Genomic DNA, 18,522 nt, shown 5'->3' with positions numbered 1-18,522 from the left:
AATGAAATGTTATCAAAGGTCAGCTTCCTATTCACAAGGTGCGTTATATATGGAAGCATAGGAGCATAGGAGATATATATCTATATAAGGGAAGACATGCACATGATTATATTATATATGCAGACAAATATCAAATAGTGAGAGAGAAAAAAAAAAGGGGGGGGAAGCAATGAACTAATGATTTATCTATATTCCAACTGTCCGAAACGCGTCAAGACATGATTTTTTCATGGAACCGATGATGTTTTTTCTTGGATTTTTAATCATTGAATAAAGTTTCTACACTTTTATATCCTTTTTAGAGCTCCCTCCAGTGTATAGGTCAGTAAACTGTAGGGAAGGACAGATTTATGAGCGGGGACAGAATTTAAAGGAACATATCACTACCTCCATAGTTATAGAATAATGTCTGCTCACTCAAAAAAATTGGGTGTTCAAAAAAAAGAAGTCAAATAAAGGTAGATTATTTTCGGCACACTATGGGAGAAATAATAGAAGTTCAAGGAATAATGTTTGCAATAACAGTCCACTTTTTATTTTTCAAGCAAAAAAAATGTAAAAATGAACAATACAGATGTCCAGAGATCTACCTTTTGTCTTTTTTGGGCCTTTATCAAGGTGCTTATCTGGAAAGTCTCTGTGCACAGTGTCTTATAAATTCAGGGAAATGGCACTCAGGTGGACTGCGTAGTTAGAAGCTTGTTAAATATGTAAAGGGCTCTGAATAGAGGAATATGATGCAAAAGCTTGGTCAGGACACATGTGATATTTATGATCTCCTGTGCTCCCAGGAACTGGCAATTGTTTACTGCATCTATATTGTAGTGAGCAGCGTTATATATAAGGCCATGTATTGATCACCGGTCCTTTATCTGGACCTGTTTCTTATACTTGAGCAAAATGTAGAAAAATCCCCCTATGGGATATAGTGTTCACAAATGTCCTATTTTCTTCCAATATCTTGCTTAGGGAGAGGAGAAAGACATCTCATGGGGCTGTATTCATACATGCAAGCTTCCATTGTCCTCATTATTCAGAGCTTTTATCATCACTATTACTTAGGGACAAATCCGCCTTCAAAGGGTTATAGGGGGCATGTTCTGGACAAGAGCACAGCCATGTGGTGGAGTGGCTTCACCACATAGCTGCACTCTTGTCCATGAGTCAGTGACTTGGCAAATTCAAGTGCTTTTGCAGTGCTGTAAGACAAGCAAAAGCGGTAGAGGAAAAGCGAAATGGGTGCTAATAATTTTCAAGTGAACATGAGCTTACAAGTTGCATGTGTGGAGCCCTGGACTAGCCAGGGGCCACAGGTAACAACACACACACACCCCCACCCCCAGCAGGTGACAGCAGTCATCTCCAGTGAGACCTGATTTCCTCCCTTGGGTTCAGACAGACACACCAGGTGGGCGGAGTCAGGCAGATGGACACGCCCACCGAGGAGTCTAGCTGGTCTGAGGCAGGAAACAAGACAGACAAGTCCAGGCAGAGGAAGAGAGAAGAGGTGTGCAGAGAGGCAGAAGCAGACGGGGGCCTAGGTTAGAGCCTAGGGCCCTCGTGTAGCAGTCAGGCAGGCGGTAGTGGCCGTCTGCGGGAGCCGGTCAAGACAGTCTTGGTGGAACTGTAGGTAGCCGGGGTTGGGCGGTGGCCCACCGGTACCGAACCGGGGAGCCAGCTGGAAACCGGAGCACAGGAGGAGCGTACAAGAAGGTGCAGGAAAGGACTTACACTACCCAACTGGGGTCAGGGGAAAAACACTGCAGCCGTCTGTGGGACCCGTCCATCCAGCCGTTTGTTGTACCAGAGACTCTGTGTATGTTACTGGCTGAGTAAGTACCACCGTGCCGTCTGGCACAGCGCTGCCCCCGCGACCCTGCACCTGGCCAAACCCCACAATCCACCTTACAGTCAACAACTCTGGGCCCCGGGATTACTAAAATCCCCCTACCCACGGAGGGGAGAGAAACATCCCTCCTGCTCCCTGTCCTCATCACTCCCAGGATCCCCGTACAGAGCAGCGGTGGTGCCCCAACCTCACCACACACCGTGGGTGGCGTCACAAACTGACATCCCAAGCACCAACAAAACTCCCCTTTCACTCACGGGCAAGGAGCGCCGCTCGAGTCCCCGGATCCGGCCCACCGCTCGAGCCACCGAGCAGCAGCGCCGGACCCGAGCGTGGTGAGCGCAGCACAGCGCCCCGCCTCCCGCGACACATGTACACCAACTCATACTCTGGCTGACTTTTTGTTTTTTGATTGCTTTTTTATTTTTTTACCTTGTCAAATAGGTATGGAAAGTCAGGGTATGTTTTGAGAAATTTCTGAACAACTAGGTTCAGCAAGCGAGCCATTCATGGCACGTGTACCAGCTTGCCGACCTTTGCAGCTGCCACCAGATTATGCCCATTATTACAGACAACTGTGACGCCCTGACAAAATCAGTGTGTCACAGATGACTGCATCCATCTTCCAGGTGCAGGATTCTCCCCTCCTTGGCCCTCCAACACAACCCCACACACAGGTAAAAACACCAGCCACAAAAGCTTAGTCACCCCCCCCAGAACAATATGGACACACCAGTGAGCGGGGACAGGCAGATGGTGATGCCCACCTAGGGGTCCTGAGGTGTCAGGGGAGGGACACGACAGAACTGAGTAGACAGTGTAAGTGAGGGGAGTGAAGTGGTAGTCGGGGGTTGTAGCTCCCGGACTACCGGACTACCTGAGCTGACTAGGTGGCAGACGGCAGAGCAGGGCCACAGGGCAGAGCAGGGCCACAGGCGATGGAGATCCGGTCGCAGGAGACCTTAAGTGGACTGGGGCAGGGTTGTAACCCACCGGTGCTGACAGCGGGAGTCTGGTCTGGAGGCCATGCACAGTTGGGGTACCTGTATCCTAGGGTGAGGACAGCTGCAAGCACCTTGTCAATTAGCCAGCAGGGGACAAGATTCCAGGTCTTGTCCCACCAGCAGCCCAGATAGAGCGAGACGGAAGCCCGACGCGGGGGATAGGGCGTTTGCAAGTACCTGCAAAGGTCCCAAGGGTCAGATCTCGCGGGCCACAGCTCCCACAGCAAAGACACCAGGAGTGGACTTTTCCCATTTCATGTGTACTAGTCGACACACGAGACAACAAACTAGCATGCAGGAGGAAGGGCCCCTGTTCTGTTCACCGGTGTGTGGGACCCGAGCACACCACTCCGGAGGCTACCGGTATCCGCCATTTGGTTTACTATCTGGATTCTGTGTGAATTATTCAAAAACAGTGAGTACACCGGTATCTGTTGTGAATGTCAGTTATGCTTTTGCTGCTGTGAGGCTCCCTCTTGTGGCCAGGAATGGTTTGGTCAGAGACTTTGGTCTAATTCTCTGCCTATTTAAACCTTGGTCTGCTAGCAGGCTGAGCCGGTTCTCATTTGTTCTTCAGTTTTCCAGCCTTCTCATCTTGCTCCAGACCACATCTACCCCAGATAAGTGCTTGGTTCTTTCTTAGGTTGTTTTGTTCTTTTTGTTCTTATCTGGGTTTGTCTTTTACTGTGGTTATTGTCAGTTCATTAGCTTGCAGGAATCTTCCCTCTCTGTGCTTAGCTGGGAAGCTCCCTGCAGCTATGTTTGGAGTATTGCTCCTATAAGTCCATGTGTTTGTTGCTTCTTGAATTTGTAACTATTCCTGCTTTCTGTTCATTGGTTTGACAAGAGCACCTGATATAGGATGGAGTTCAAATCGTGCGATCTGAGGACTTTTTGTACTATCAGGTATTTGGATTTTTGAAGGGTTTTTCTTTGGCCACCATCAGCCCCTTTCCTATCCTTTCCCATTTAGTCAATGGGACCTCAACTTTGCTAATCCTTTCATCCATCTGTGTATTGTGTTTTCCTATATCACCGTAGTCTTTGAATGTGGGGGGCTTGCTATACCTTTGCGGTCTATTTCTGAGGCAGAGAGCTATTATTCCTTCCTTCCTTTAGGATAGCTAGTTTTCCGGCTGGGTTCACGGTGCATAAGATGTTAGTTCACCCCTCAGCTACTTCTAGTGTTGATGGTTAGTATGGGATTAGTTGCCAATGCTTTTGTCACCTTTTTTTGCCAATGATCTATTGTGATCTTCCATGGTTCCGGATCATAACAGGTATCATCCGGTCCAGTCTGCAGACTGTGTCCCAGTATTCCACTCCAGTAGAGTAAATAGCTGGATCCAAAAAGAGCCAAATGGTCTGAACACAAACAAGACCTAAAACGTAACTTTTAATGAGTACCAATTAAAAGAGCTAACCGCTCAAGGATGTATTAAAAACCGTGAAGCGATGATATAACTCATGCTCTACAAAGGGCATCGGATGTAGCCCAAGTCAAACCCTCATAAATAGGTCCAAATCACAGTGGTATCATATAAACCTGGTCAGAATCCAGGAAGACCCCGGTAGGTACCTAGAGGATGTTTTGACAAAATTGAACAATATTCACCCCCACTACCCCTTACTGTAGTACTCCAACTTAAAAGAAAGAAGGAGGGGGGGGGGAAGGTGTGTTACAAATGCTGGCAAAAATACTGGCAGTACAGATCAGATTAACATAGCGTAGTTAGATCCCATATCAGAGGGAACCAAATGCTGATCACACAATACTAGCAGTACAGATCATATTAACATGGCATAATTAGATCCCATATCAAAGGGAACCACATGCTGATCATACACAAGGATCAGAGTATAAAACGTAATATGTCCAAAGATGGAACAATCTTACCCCGTCCTGTGGAAAAAGGGCGACTAGAAGTGTATCATGGCTCGTGGGGAAGCTGTCAGCCAGCTATTTTAGATCCCTTAGAAATGCCATGAAGACATCACCTCCATAATGTTGAGAAACACTCACTCCCAACGCGTTTCATGGGGAACAATCATCAGGGGAGTTCAGGTGAAAGATTACTGGGTACTGTCCATTCATTTATCCTGCAGTATTGTCATGCCCAGTGTCACACAGATATCCATATGTCCAGGTACAGATTCAAAAGGTGCCGCTAAAATAGCTGGCTGACAGCTTCCCCACGAGCCATGATACACTTCTAGTCGCCCTTTTTCCACAGGACGGGGTAAGATTGTTCCATCTTTGGACATATTACGTTTTATACTCTGATCCTTGTGTATGATCAGCATGTGGTTCCCTTTGATATGGGATCTAATTATGCCATGTTAATCTGATCTGTACTGCTAGTATTGTGTGATCAGCATTTGGTTCCCTCTGATATGGGATCTAACTACGCTATGTTAATCTGATCTGTACTGCCAGTATTTTTGCCAGCATTTGTAACACACCTCCCCCCCCCCCCTCCTTCTTTCTTTTAAGTTGGAGTACTACAGTAAGGGGTAGTGGGGGTGAATATGGTTCAATTTTGTCAAAACATCCTCTAGGTACCTACCGGGGTCTTCCTGGATTCTGACCAGGTTTATATGATACCACTGTGATTAGGACCTATTTATGAGGGTTTGACTTGGGCTACATCCGATGCCCTTTGTAGAGCATGAGTTATATCATCGCTTCACGGTTTTTAATACATCCTTGAGCGGTTAGCTCTTTTAATTGGTACTCATTAAAAGTTACGTTTTAGGTCTTGTTTGTGTTCAGACCATTTGGCTCTTTTTGGATCCAGCTATTTACTCTTGTGGATACTGTGGGTCCCCCTGGTATTTTGCTAATTGAACCAGTATTCCACTCCACCTACACCTTGGCCCCGGGACAACACCTCCCCTACCCGTGGAGGGGATACCATCCTGCTTCCCCGCTCCATCAGCCCGGGGCACCCCATACCAAGGCAGCGGCAGTGTCACCAACACTCACCGCAACCCACGGGTGGCGTCACTGACAAACTCTCCATTGTAAATAACCCCTTTATTAAGTTGTGGGCGATTGGCTGCTGCACGAGCCCTGGATCCGGCTGCCACTCGAGCCACAGCCACGATCCCGGATCCGAGCGTCTCGAGTAGCCCCCTGCTGTGGTCTGTGCCCGCGCCTGAGACACAACAACTCCAGATTGGAGATGCAGCAGGGAGAGCCTCTGTTCTTTTACATCTTGCCACATCTCTGGTTCAGTGTGTGGTTTCTGACCTAAAAGATCAGCTTCAGCAGAGCATGTTGCCACTTTGCCGATGCACTGTTGCACAGCTCCAAGCTTGGCAGTGATGGGAGGGTAATTCAGCAGAGGGTGAGGAGCAGGAGGAGGAGGGGAGAGAGGAAGTGGCATATGATCTGGCAGAAACCCTGGTAGCAGTTCAGCCCGCTTTAGTTGGCATAGGTAGGTTGTGTGAGGTTCCAGTTTGTGATTTTGTTCCAGCCTCCACCAGGTTCACCCAGTGTGCTGTGAAAGATATGTATCGTCCTTATCCACAACCACTTGTCTGTTGTTAGGTGGACCTTCCTGGTTACAGCGCTGGTCAGAGCATGGTTGAGATTATTTAACACGTGCTTGTGCAATGCAGGGACAGCACACCGGGCAAGATAGTGGTGGCTAGGAACACTGTATTGTGGGGCACCCACAGCCAAGAGATCACAGAAACACTGTGTTCTCACAAGCCTAAATGGCAATATCTCCACGGCTACCAATTTGGCAATGTGCGAGTTTTGACTTTGTGCTTGTTTGTGTGTGTCTGGGTATTTATGCTTCCTTTCCAACCGTTCAGGCACGGACAACTAAATGCTTCCATCTCATCCTCCTTCCCAGCTGAGATTGTAGACTGAACTGATGGCAACAATGTCTCATCATCATGAGCCTCCTCCTCTGGAGACAGTAAATCATGTTCTTCAAAGTGGCTTTTTTCTGGCCGTAGGTCCTCAAATACTTGCTCATTAACACATGCCCCCTCTTCAGGTCCCTGTTTAAGGCTGCATGTTAAGAGGCCAGAGCCAACCAAAGGATATGTACAAAACAGATCCTCAGAGTGGCCAAGCTTAGGGTTATATGTACCCTGTGACTGGTGATGGTGGGAGGAAGGAGGACCAGGTTGAGGATTGGATGGGCAAGAATTTTGTGTATCCACAGTAGACTGTGTGGTCGTGGAAGATTTGTTGCTGCTTGAGAAATGTGAAGAGGCCTTGTTGTCTGCCATCCAAGCCAGAATCTGTTCTCGCTCTTCTGGCTTACACATACATTTACGTTCTAGACAGGGAAATTTGGCAAGGAACATAGTTAATGCATCAAGCTTCTTCTGACCTGACAAAAACTCAGTGCCTTGTTGGCCACCACTGACAACACCACATCCACGTCCCTGTCCCTTAACAACTGGCTTTTTTGTCATTTTGGAGTTTGGTGACATATTTTCAGATGTTGATGGCCCAAGCCAAGCAAACTTTGACCACAAAAATATTGTGGAAAAAGTACCTGTGAGTTCTTTGTACCAGGCAGCCCAAAATTCTAGTAGTACTGCTTGGTTTCTGGCAAGCCCACTAGCAATGTATTAATGTGGCTTTTTTTTTTTTGGCCTGTAAAATGCCATTTAAGTTAGGTTTCGTAGGTGTTCTTGTGCATCTGTAAAAGTGGCGTAATACTGTGACACATTAATTCCCAGAAACCATGTGTGAGTCTGAAATGCCAGCAGGCATATTTTCCAGGTTCTCCGCATTCAGTTTCATCACTTTCCCATCCATTTCAGTCTTTTCCCCAGGCCCCCAGACCTATTTGTTTTGTCCAACAGAAAATTACTTGCATTTCTCATTGACTTGCATTGTACTCACTAGTTGGAGCGAATCGGCAAGTATTACAAAGTACTCATTACGAGTATAGCGATTACGAATAGTACGGTACTCGCACATCTCTACTTGTAACTATTTAGTATATGATTAGTTATGTAGATTCATGTGACTGCATTGTTACTTTTTTGCTCCTAAAATCTAAATTTCAATTTCTATAAATTTTTTTAGTATTTTGTAAATCTGGCTTAAGCTTTCAACACTGCCTGAACCCTTCTGAGCGTGCTCTCAATCACATTCAAACATGTTCCCACTGAAATCTGATGAAAGGTCTCTTCTACAAGTTCCCAATATTGGTGCATACTGGTTGACTCACTTGTATATGTATACAGCTTTTTTGTCAACTTTACCCACAAGTATTTGATTACTCACTAGTTGGAGCGAATCGGCAAGTATTACAAAGTACTCATTACGAGTATAGCGATTACGAATAGTACGGTACTCGCACATCTCTACTTGTAACTATTTAGTATATGATTAGTTATGTAGATTCATGTGACTGCATTGTTACTTTTTTGCTCCTAAAATCTAAATTTCAATTTCTATAAATTTTTTTAGTATTTTGTAAATCTGGCTTAAGCTTTCAACACTGCCTGAACCCTTCTGAGCGTGCTCTCAATCACATTCAAACATGTTCCCACTGAAATCTGATGAAAGGTCTCTTCTACAAGTTCCCAATATTGGTGCATACTGGTTGACTCACTTGTATATGTATACAGCTTTTTTGTCAACTTTACCCACAAGTATTTGATTAGTTTGAGGTCTGGGGATTGTGGAGGCCCAGACAGCACCTCTACTTCATTGTCACTGAATCATTTCTTCCTCAATATCAAATCAATATCAAATCGACATTTGCTTCGAGTCCTTGTCCTGGTGGAACATTATGTCGTCCTTTTCATACCCATAGTACAAGAATGTAAAAAGTAACTTGACTTGTAGGATACTCAAATATAGCTCAGCATTGAGTCCACTATCAATCCTGGTCAAGTATCTAATGCCTTTGGCTGTGAAACAACACCATATCATCAGGCTTCCTCCACCAAACTTGACAGTTCCTTCAATATCTCGATCTATTAGACCCTTTTCCCTTGTTTCTTCCAGACCTGTTTGCAACCATCAAATTCTAGTCTATTGACTTTCATCTCATCATTCCAAATCACCTGTTTCCAATCTTCTAGTGTCCACTTTTCAAACTTTTTTTTCAAACTCAAGCTGACGCTTCTTATGATGATATTGAAGTCGAGGCTTCTTCACCTTTTTTAGGGCCACCTTCCCAAACTTGTGTAATGTGCTTGCATGGACATCTGTGATCTCTCCATTATAAAGCATCTGAGCCACTTAAAGTGATGTGTTTGTGTAGCACGCAGGTGGCAGGGGGTCCAGGTCAGGTCTCGTTCCTGTTTTACTCATCACCGGGCTGGTGCGGAGGTCTGGGATGTTGCGGTGGCCTGACCAGTTTCGTGCTCCGAGGTGTACACCAATAGGAGGGGAATGAGGAGGTGGAGGTTAGGAATGTCGTGATGCCACCTGTGGTATGTGGCTAGGGATTAGCTGCCGCTGCTGTTGCTGTCCTTTGAGGCGGATGGTAATAGCAGCAGAGATGGTATCGTTTCCCACAGGTTGAGTGGGCCCCGAGGAGGATGATTAGGGGAGTAGTGGTGGTGGCGGTGGCCACTGGCGTCGGGGAGCGGGGCGCCAGCGCCGGTACAAAGAGTCCAAGTTGGCTGCTGTGGTTCAGATGTCTTTACTCACAGTTTTTTAAGTAGCCCGGTTGCTACCACAGTAGCACTGGTCACCACTGTGATGGGCCCCGTCGACCTCGGATAAATTGGAAGAAGCCACCGGTTTTGGAAAATATTCTTTGTAAGAGTTGCCCCTCCAGTAGTGAGGAACCCAGACTAAGTGTTCCTCTCCAAGCCTAGGCCCCGTGAAAGAAAAAGATGAAGAGAAGATGGTGGTGTCATGTCGCTAGAACTGATGTCCCGGGTAGACTGACTGGTGACTGTGTGAGTTGCTCCTACTTCTACCCCAAGTGAAACACACCCCCAGGTGGGTGTCCTCGTGACCGGGAAAGTCCCAGCTTCGTGCTGTCCAACCCTAGTACAGCTCCGAGTGTGCTGGCAGCTAAGCTGTATGTAAAGTGTGAATGTGGAACACCGATGATTAACCCCCTCCTTACCCGAGGCAAATACTGCACCTTAATTGAGGTACAGTACTCTGTGGCGACTGGAGCCACAGGAGCGCCAATTCCCCCACAGCAAATGGCAGAACTCCAGGGCTGCAACCAAGCAAAGTTAGTACACCACAATTTTTGTATGTAATAAAATAAACAGTTTCAAACATTTTCAACAGTTACCAGTCAGCAGTATCATCATGCAATCAAACATCAACATTAGCATAAAAACAATTATTCTTGCTTGGCTGCTGGTGGTGCCAGGGGATCATCAGTACTAGAGACCAGTTAAATGGTCATGGGTTGCTGAGTCCCCTGCTTGGGTTGCATCACAGTTCCAGGACCTGTAGCCACAGTACATCGATGGAGTCTTTATCCAGAGTCTGTTCACTGGCTAGTTAAGATGCTGTTTTTCTGGCTTTCGGCCAAAGAGTACACATGAAGCAAGTGGTAAGGTTTGTCTTTAAAGTCAGTCAAGGTTTCTGGCAGTGAGGCTCTCCTTTGCGCTCTCCCTGGGCTCCATCTACGCTTTTGCGCTCTTTTTAGGTCACGCTCAAGAAGGCACGCCCCTTCTTTTCCTGCACTGCTTTCATCCAAAACAAACAAGTCTTTTTTCTCCTCTTTCAACTGGTCATCCTGAGTGGTAGACTCCATCTCTGACAAGTGATCCTCTGTTTGCACTCTTTTCGGGGTGCCGCCTACAACAGCACACCCCCTTTTCATCCCGTGTGGAATTGTTAATGGCGACTGTTATTTTTCCAAATGAACAGTTGAACATGAAATTATCCGGTTTAACACAGTCCTGTAGGCGCACAGTACCCAGTTTAATGGACACGAGATCCTTTTTGTGACACCAAATGTTGAGCCCCACGGGGCAGGTGCCACATTTATTTACATATACCGTATATGTAAATAGTGATTAGCGAACAACTTTAATTTTCAGCTTTACGCTATCACTAAGACCCCGTTTATGGGAGTCAGGAAAGCAGTTCAGTGCTTACTTTTCTTCACCAATCGTATCAGTAATGTGTTATCCTTTTATGGGTGATAAAGAACATAAGATTACTGTACAATTAATATTACCAGTTCAAATCCAAGAACTATAGTCACTTCTGTCAAAATCCCTGCATAGTACATAATAGGCTCCCATCTAACTGCATGTAGATCATGTATGTCAAGATTAATGTGAAGATTGAAGAACAATACAATTTCTACAACCACATCGTTGGCTCACAGTGACTTTTTGTTCGGTGTCTACAGTGACCATTTTTTTCGGCAATCTTGCTATTTTCTGGGATTAATTCCTATTGCGGAGGCTTGAGTAATAATTATATATTCATCCATTACTAATAGGACCCTTTCTAAAGCATACTCAAATCCTAAGCAAACTGAACGAACACTTTAAATTCCTGCTGTTACTTGTAAGCAGCTGTTATTCTAGGCCAGCTCCGATTATGTTCATTGTGCTATAATTGTGCATATGAATGTTTACTATAGTTTAGAGATTGCTCACAACCACAGTATTATTAAAGTGTACACAAACCTATCAGGTCTCTGAATGCATATGCCAAAGAACATGGGGAATTTAAAAGAAATCTCCATAAAGGTAAATACAGTATTTGGTTCAATAGCCTTAATTATATATTTATTCATGGATACTAACTCAAGCCACATATAAGAATATAATGGCTAAACAACATGCTTTATAACTATAATATAAATGTACACACACTCACTTTAATCTACGGGTTTGATATTGTATTTACTTTAGCCTGCCTTATTCTTCTTTAGTTGGGAGCTGCTTATGATCATGAAAAAGACATTTATTATGATTTACTGTAGAGGATGATAAATCTAAAGGTTTAGATATAGGACTCTACACTAAATGGGAGTCTGGCAGTAGGTGTTTTCTAACTAATCTGAGTGCAACATGTTTTAGGAATTGAGAGCCTGATTCCAGACATATGTCAATTACTGGGCTGCCTGGTGCAGTTTTAATATAATCCTTGTTTTTTTCTGCTGTAGATGTAGCTGTGGTCAGAATGCTGAGCTCTGTATAACCCTGTCCACACCATCGAATGGTAATTTTCTGTTTATATAGTACAATGTTCCACCGTCTATGACAGCAACTGTGATTGGTTTCAGACTGCTATATACGCTCACTATCCGGCGTCTGTGATGGATTGCAGACTAGTTTGCTGTTTGGTAGTTTAAAATAATTGTTAAACAAACTGGTGTGTGCTCAAACCATATTTTTGATAATACGCATGTGTCGCGGGCGGAGGAGGGGACGCTGCGCTCACCCACTGCTCGGGTCCGGCTACTGCTGCTGCTCGGTGGTGGCTCGAGCGGTGGGCCGGATCCCGGGGTCTCGAGCGGCGTTCCTCGCCCGTGAGTGAAAGGGGGGTTTGGTGTGTGGTTTGGGGATATTGTCCGTGACGCCACCCACGGTTGTGGTGAAGTTGTGACACCACCGCTGCTCTGGGCGGGGATCCCGGGAGCGATGACAGGGAGCAGCTTGGATGTTGGTTCTCCCCTCCGTGGGTAGGGGGGTTGGTTGTCCCGGGGCCCGGTGAGGGGTTAGGGATGACAGGCGAGTTACGGGGCCTGGTGAGGTGCAGGGTCGCGGGGGCAGTGCTGTGCCGCACGGCACGGTGGTACTCACTCAGCCAGTAATTCACACAGAGTCTCTGGTCAAACAAACGGCTGGATGGACGGGTCCCACAGGCGGCTGCGGTTGTTCTCCTCCCAGTAGGTTGATGGTGACTGCCTTTTCCTGCACCTGTGTTGTGTTTACGGTTCCAATGGCTTCCCACCGGTAACCCGCTCCCCAGCTTGGATGGATGCTGAAGGAGCCCCTTTTGCCCGCAGGCTCTGGCCCCGGGAACTGTAGCCTTGGCGGTGACTGTGTTTCCCTCTACGGTGTGAGCTGTTGCCTTCAATCGGGTCTTGACTGCTGGGAAACCCCGGAGGTTCCCTTCGCTAATGGATTTGACCGGTTTTACGGCAACTCCTAGCCTGGTCGGGGTCCGTAGGCCCTGCCGAATGGTGCTGGCTTCTCTTCACTCTCCGATCTGGTACCGGCGGGCCACCGCCCGTCCCCGGTCTGTACGGTTCACCCCAATCAGCCTGTCTTGCAGACGGTCACCACCGTCTGCCAACCTTGCTGAGTGCCCAGGCCACACACCCGTACACGGTCAGTCTCCTCTGCTACCACTTTCCTCTCCAAAACTAAACTGATCTCTTTTCCCGCCTCCAGGACTGTAAACTCCTTAAAACGACTGTAAACTCCTGTAAACGCGGGACCAACCGCCTGTCCCACCCCCTGGTGTGGACATCAGCCCCTGGAAGAAGGCAACAAGGATTTGTGTTTTGCCTAGATGTGCCTAGCCGGGGTGTAAGGTGTGTTGGTGTAGTACCTGTGATGACCTGGCTTGTCCAGGGCGCCACACATGAGTAAAACAGACGGCTACAGGCTGCAACCCCCAGGGGTCTACTTTACCATGGCTTGTTATCAAAAATAGAGAGAATCACATAGTTAAGTATTGAAAACCAGCCAAGATAAAGGTGACAGGTGGGGGCTGGTATGATATGGGTGGGAAAAGCCATTGCTATTGGCCCCAGCTTAAAAACTCTAACCCGCAAATGCCCCAGAAGTGACGCATCCATAAGATGCTCAAATTGTCGAGTTTTACCAGACTCAGCCTAATTACCCTTGTGCATTGTAATTGGGGTAATATATGGAGTTGATGCCAGCTGTCATTTGTCAAAAAGCACAGATGCCATCAAACCCTAGTTTAGCAATGGGTAGGACTGTCGGATTGCAGAACACAGCCGCACAGCATTAATAGAACAGCTTTGTCACACCAAATGAAGAGGAGAAACATTAATCAAAAAACTTGCTATTTATTGAAGACGTAATCCAATGTTTCAACCCTTTATGGGGTCTTTTTAACGGACAAATGATTTATACAGAATAAAAAAAAGTACAATATATAGTCAATTACAATGAACATAAAGTAAAACAATAAAAGTGGATACAATGAAGGATAATACAGGATATTCATTGACGAGTACATGAACATACTGTATGTATATAGGAATTTCATACATCTTCTATACAGAATGATGATCTGGGGAAACATAGAGTGAGAGCAAGTGTTAAATACAACATAATGTAACATAATGTAAGAACATACCTAATGAGGTACGTGAATATTTGAAATTTCCACAGGAAGTATTAGTTCACCTTTTAGATATATGCCTAAGGCTGGGGCCACACGGGAATAACTGTGATCCCCTTGCATGACACTCGGCTCACGCTGGCAGTACAGCAAAGCCAAGTGTCAGGCGAGTATCCCTGTGACTGAGGTCCGATTGTGCAAGCGGACCTCAGCTGCAGGGGACGGGACAGCGCTGAGGAGGGGTGGACCGGTGCTATTTAAGGTAAATATCGGGTAACCAACCCGATATTTACCTTGGTTACCAGCACACACCGCTTAGTGCTGGCTCCCTGCACTCCTAGCCAGAGTACCCATGGGGTTAATTACCCGATGTGTAGTCTGGCTATGTGTGTAGGGAGCAGGGAGCCGGCACTGACAGCGTGAGAGCGGCTGATGCTGGTAACGAAGGTAAATATCGGGTAACCAAGGAAAGGGCTTCTTGGTTACCCGATGTTTACCGTGGTTACCAGCGTCCGCAGAAGCCGGCTCCCTGCTCACTGCACATTCAGTTGTTGCTCTCTCGCTGTCACATACAGCGATCTGTGCTTCACAGCGGGAGAGCAACAACTAAAAAATGGCCCAGGACATTCAGCAACAACCAGCGACCTCACAGCAGGGGCCAGGTTGTTGCTTGATGTCACACACAGCAACAACACTAGCAACATCGCTGTTGCATCACAAAAGTCGTGCCTCAGCAGCGATGTTGCTAGCGATGTTGCTTAGTGAGACGTGGCCTTAAGAGTGAATAGATAAGGGTTCTATTGTCTAGTGAGACATAGCCTGAGTGTCGAGGAGTGATCTACAGAAACAGACATAGAATAAGTGTTTGGGGGTACAGTGAACAACGATCAATCATGGACTAGGAGGAATTAAAATAGGGTTTTACCCAGTGTCTTATGGTGAAATCAAACCAAGGAAGGGAGCGGCATATGCAGGAAGTCACTAGGTCTGGAACCATAAACTGCTACATCAGGAAAAAGACCGAATAATTGTATTAGTGAGGACATAGTAATAGGGAATATAGAAAATTATGTAATTTGTCACAGTAGGGGGATGTACCAGATGATAAAATTGTCAGAACAATTACTGTCTGTATAGCTGACTAATAATGAAGGGATTGTACGTCTGCAATCTGAAGGACCAAGGGACATAATGTTATCAATCATATGTGAGGAGGAATCGGTATGAAATAAATTTTCCAACATACCATGTATGGAACTCGATGGGGTTATCGCATATACTGATAAAAAAACGCCTCAGATTGGCATGCGGTCCTTAGGTGATTTGTTAAGGGCTCAAAGAAAGAGGAAAATGTGAAGTTATAAAAGATGCTACCTCAATAGAAGAAGTAGACACACAGGGGACTCAGAGAAGGCAACCAGTGCTGCCAGCCTGTGCCCTCAGCGTCCTGCAGTGCTGCCAGCCTGTGCCTTTAGCATCCTCCAGTGCTGCCAGCATGTCCACTCAGCATCCTCCAGTGAGGCAAGCTTGTGCTCTCACTGTCCTGCAGTGCTGCCAGCCTGTGCCTTCAGCATCCTCCAGTGCTGCCAGCATGTCCATTCAGCATCCTCCAGTGAGGCAAGCTTGTGCTCTCACTGTCCTTCAGTGCTGCCAGTCTGTGCCCTTAGCGTCCTGCAGTGCTGCCAGCCTGTGGCATTAGTGCCCTCCAGTGATGCCACACTGTGCCCTCAGCATCCTGCAGTGCTGCCATTTTGTGCCCTCAGCATCCTGCAGTGCTGCCAGCTTGGACCCTAAGCATCTTCCAGTGCACTCAGCATCCCCAGGGACAGTATGTATGCCCCACAGGCCACCACTGTAAGCATGTATGCTCCACAAGCTACCAGGACCAGTATGTATGCTCCACAGGCCCCAGTAATGTGTATGCCCCATACTGACCCCAATAATGTCTATGCCTCTTACTGACCTCAGTAAGGTAAATGCCCCCACTGACCCCAGTAATGTTTATGCCCCCACTGACCCCAGTAATGTGTGTGCCTCCCACTGACCCCAGTATTGTTTATGCCCCTAGTAATATCTATGCCACTTACTGACCCCAGTAATGTGTATGCCCCTCATTGGCCACAGTAATGTGTATGCCCTCCAGTAACTAGTATGCCCCCAGTAATGTGTATGCCCCCCACTGACCGCAGTAATGTGTATGCCCCCCACTGACCGCAGTAATGTGTATGCCCCCCACTGACCCCAGTAATGTGTATGCCCCCCACTGACCCCAGTAATGTGTATGCCCCCCACTGACCCCAGTAATGTGTATGCCCCCCACTGACCCCAGTTTTTGCCAGTTACTGACCTCAGTAATGTGTATGCCCTCGACTGACCCCAGTAATGTCTATGCCACTTACTGACCTCAGTAATGTGTATGCGCCCATTGATCCCAGTAATGTGTATGCCCCACACTGACCCCAGTAATGTCTATGCCACTTACTGACCTCCATATTTTCATTGAATATTTGTATTGTTTAAAGGGAACCTGTCAGGTGCAATATGCACTCAGAAGCACAACCAGTTCTGGGTGCATAATCCCTGCCTAACTGTGACTGTATACACTAACATAGATAAAGAGATCTTTAGAAAAAGTATTTCTAAAGATTTTTTTACCGTATGCTAATGAGCGAGGGCACTAGTCCCCTGGGCGTTAGTTCCCCGGTCAGTCGACCCTCATTAGCATGTTAGCACGCCCACAGAGGCATACTATCATGCTAATGAATTTGCAGCATTACACAGGATGATCTCTCACCTCTCTGCCGCTATCACTGGATTTTGGCTCAGTGCGCATGATCCCTGAGTTTGGGTCATGCGCACTACTTCAGTTTGAAGCAAGGACATGTACAGCCGACTTCATAGTGCACATGACTCAAACTCCGGGGTTATGAGCAGTGAGCCGAAATCCAGCGATGGCGGCAAAGAGGTGAGTGAGATCGTCCTGTGATGCTGTGTATTCATTAGCATGATAGTACGCCCCTGTGGTTGTGCTAACATGCTAATGGGGGCGACTGGCCTGGGATATAATGCCCAGGGGTCTTGTGACCTCGCTCATTAGCATAAGATAAAAGATCTTTAGAAATACTTTTTCTAAAGATCTCTTTGTCAATGCTAGTGTCGCGGGCGGAGGAGGGGACGCTGCGCTCTCCCACTGCTCGGGTCCGGCTGCCGCTGCTCTGCGGCCGCTGCTGCTCGGTGGCTCGAGCAATGGGCCGGATCCCGGGGACTCGAGCGGCACTCCTCGCCCGTGAGTGAAAAGGGGGGATTGGTTTTGGGGATTTATTGTCTGTGACGCCACCCACGGTTGTGGCGATTGTGTGGACACCACCGCTGCTCTGTATGGGGATCCCGGGAGCGGTGACAGGGAGCAGCTTTGTTGTTATTTCTCCCCTCCGTGGGTAGGGGATTGATTGTCCCGGGGCCCAGTGATGGGGTAGGGTAGGATGGCAGGCCGGGTGCGGGGCCTGGTGAGGTGCAGGGTCACGGAGGCAGCGCTGTGCCGTACGGCACGGTGGTACTCACTCAGCCTGAGACGTTGACACAGTTCTCGGTAAAACACACGGCTGGAAAGACGGTTCCCACGGACGGCTGCTGTTGCTTTTACCCGGTAGTTAACGGTGACTGTCTCTTTCCCTGCACCTAGTACTTCTGTTGGTTGCGATGGGTTCCCACCGGTAACCCGCTCCCCGACTTGGATATGGGCCGGAGGAGCCCCTCTTTGCCCGCAGGCGCTGGCCCTGAGAAACTGGTGCCTTGGCGGTGGCGGTGTCTCTCTCATACGGTTGGACGGTTGCCTTCAATCGGGACTAGTTGTTTGGAAACCCGGAGGTCCCCTTCATTGACGGATTTGGCAAATTTACGGCGACTCCTAGCCTTGCCGGGATCCGAAAGGCCCCTGCCAATGGTGCTGGTTTCTCCTTGTGTACCGGTCCGGTACCGCCAGGTCACCACCCATCCACGGTCCTCACGGCAACTCCGATAGGCCACTCCTCCAGATGGTCACCGCTGTCTGCTAACCTTGCTGTCTCAGTCCGGGGCACACACCCGGACTAACTTCAGGCTCCTCTTTTACTACTTTCCTAGCTTCACTCTAACTCCTTTCTCTTCCTCCTCCAAAACGTATCTGCCAGTTTTCCCTCCTCCAGGACAGTGAACTCCTTGGTGAGTGGAGACCAACCGTCTGGCTCCACCCCCTGGTGTGGACATCAGCCCCTGGGGAAGGCAACAAGGATTTCTGGTCTAGCTTTGATGTACCTAACCAGGGTGTAGGGTGAGGTGATGTCATTACCTGTGACCCCTGGCTTGTCCAGGGCGTCATATTCCCCCTTAGCAAAATGCAGACAGTCCGCGGGCTGCCCGTCCAACACCGGTTTTATTTTTCT

The sequence above is a fragment of the Anomaloglossus baeobatrachus genome, chromosome 3, assembly GCF_048569485.1.
Source record: "Anomaloglossus baeobatrachus isolate aAnoBae1 chromosome 3, aAnoBae1.hap1, whole genome shotgun sequence".
In the NCBI taxonomy this organism is placed as follows: Eukaryota; Metazoa; Chordata; class Amphibia; order Anura; family Aromobatidae; genus Anomaloglossus; species Anomaloglossus baeobatrachus.
The sequence above is the reverse complement of the archived record's forward strand: the minus strand, read 5'-3'. Positions refer to the sequence as shown.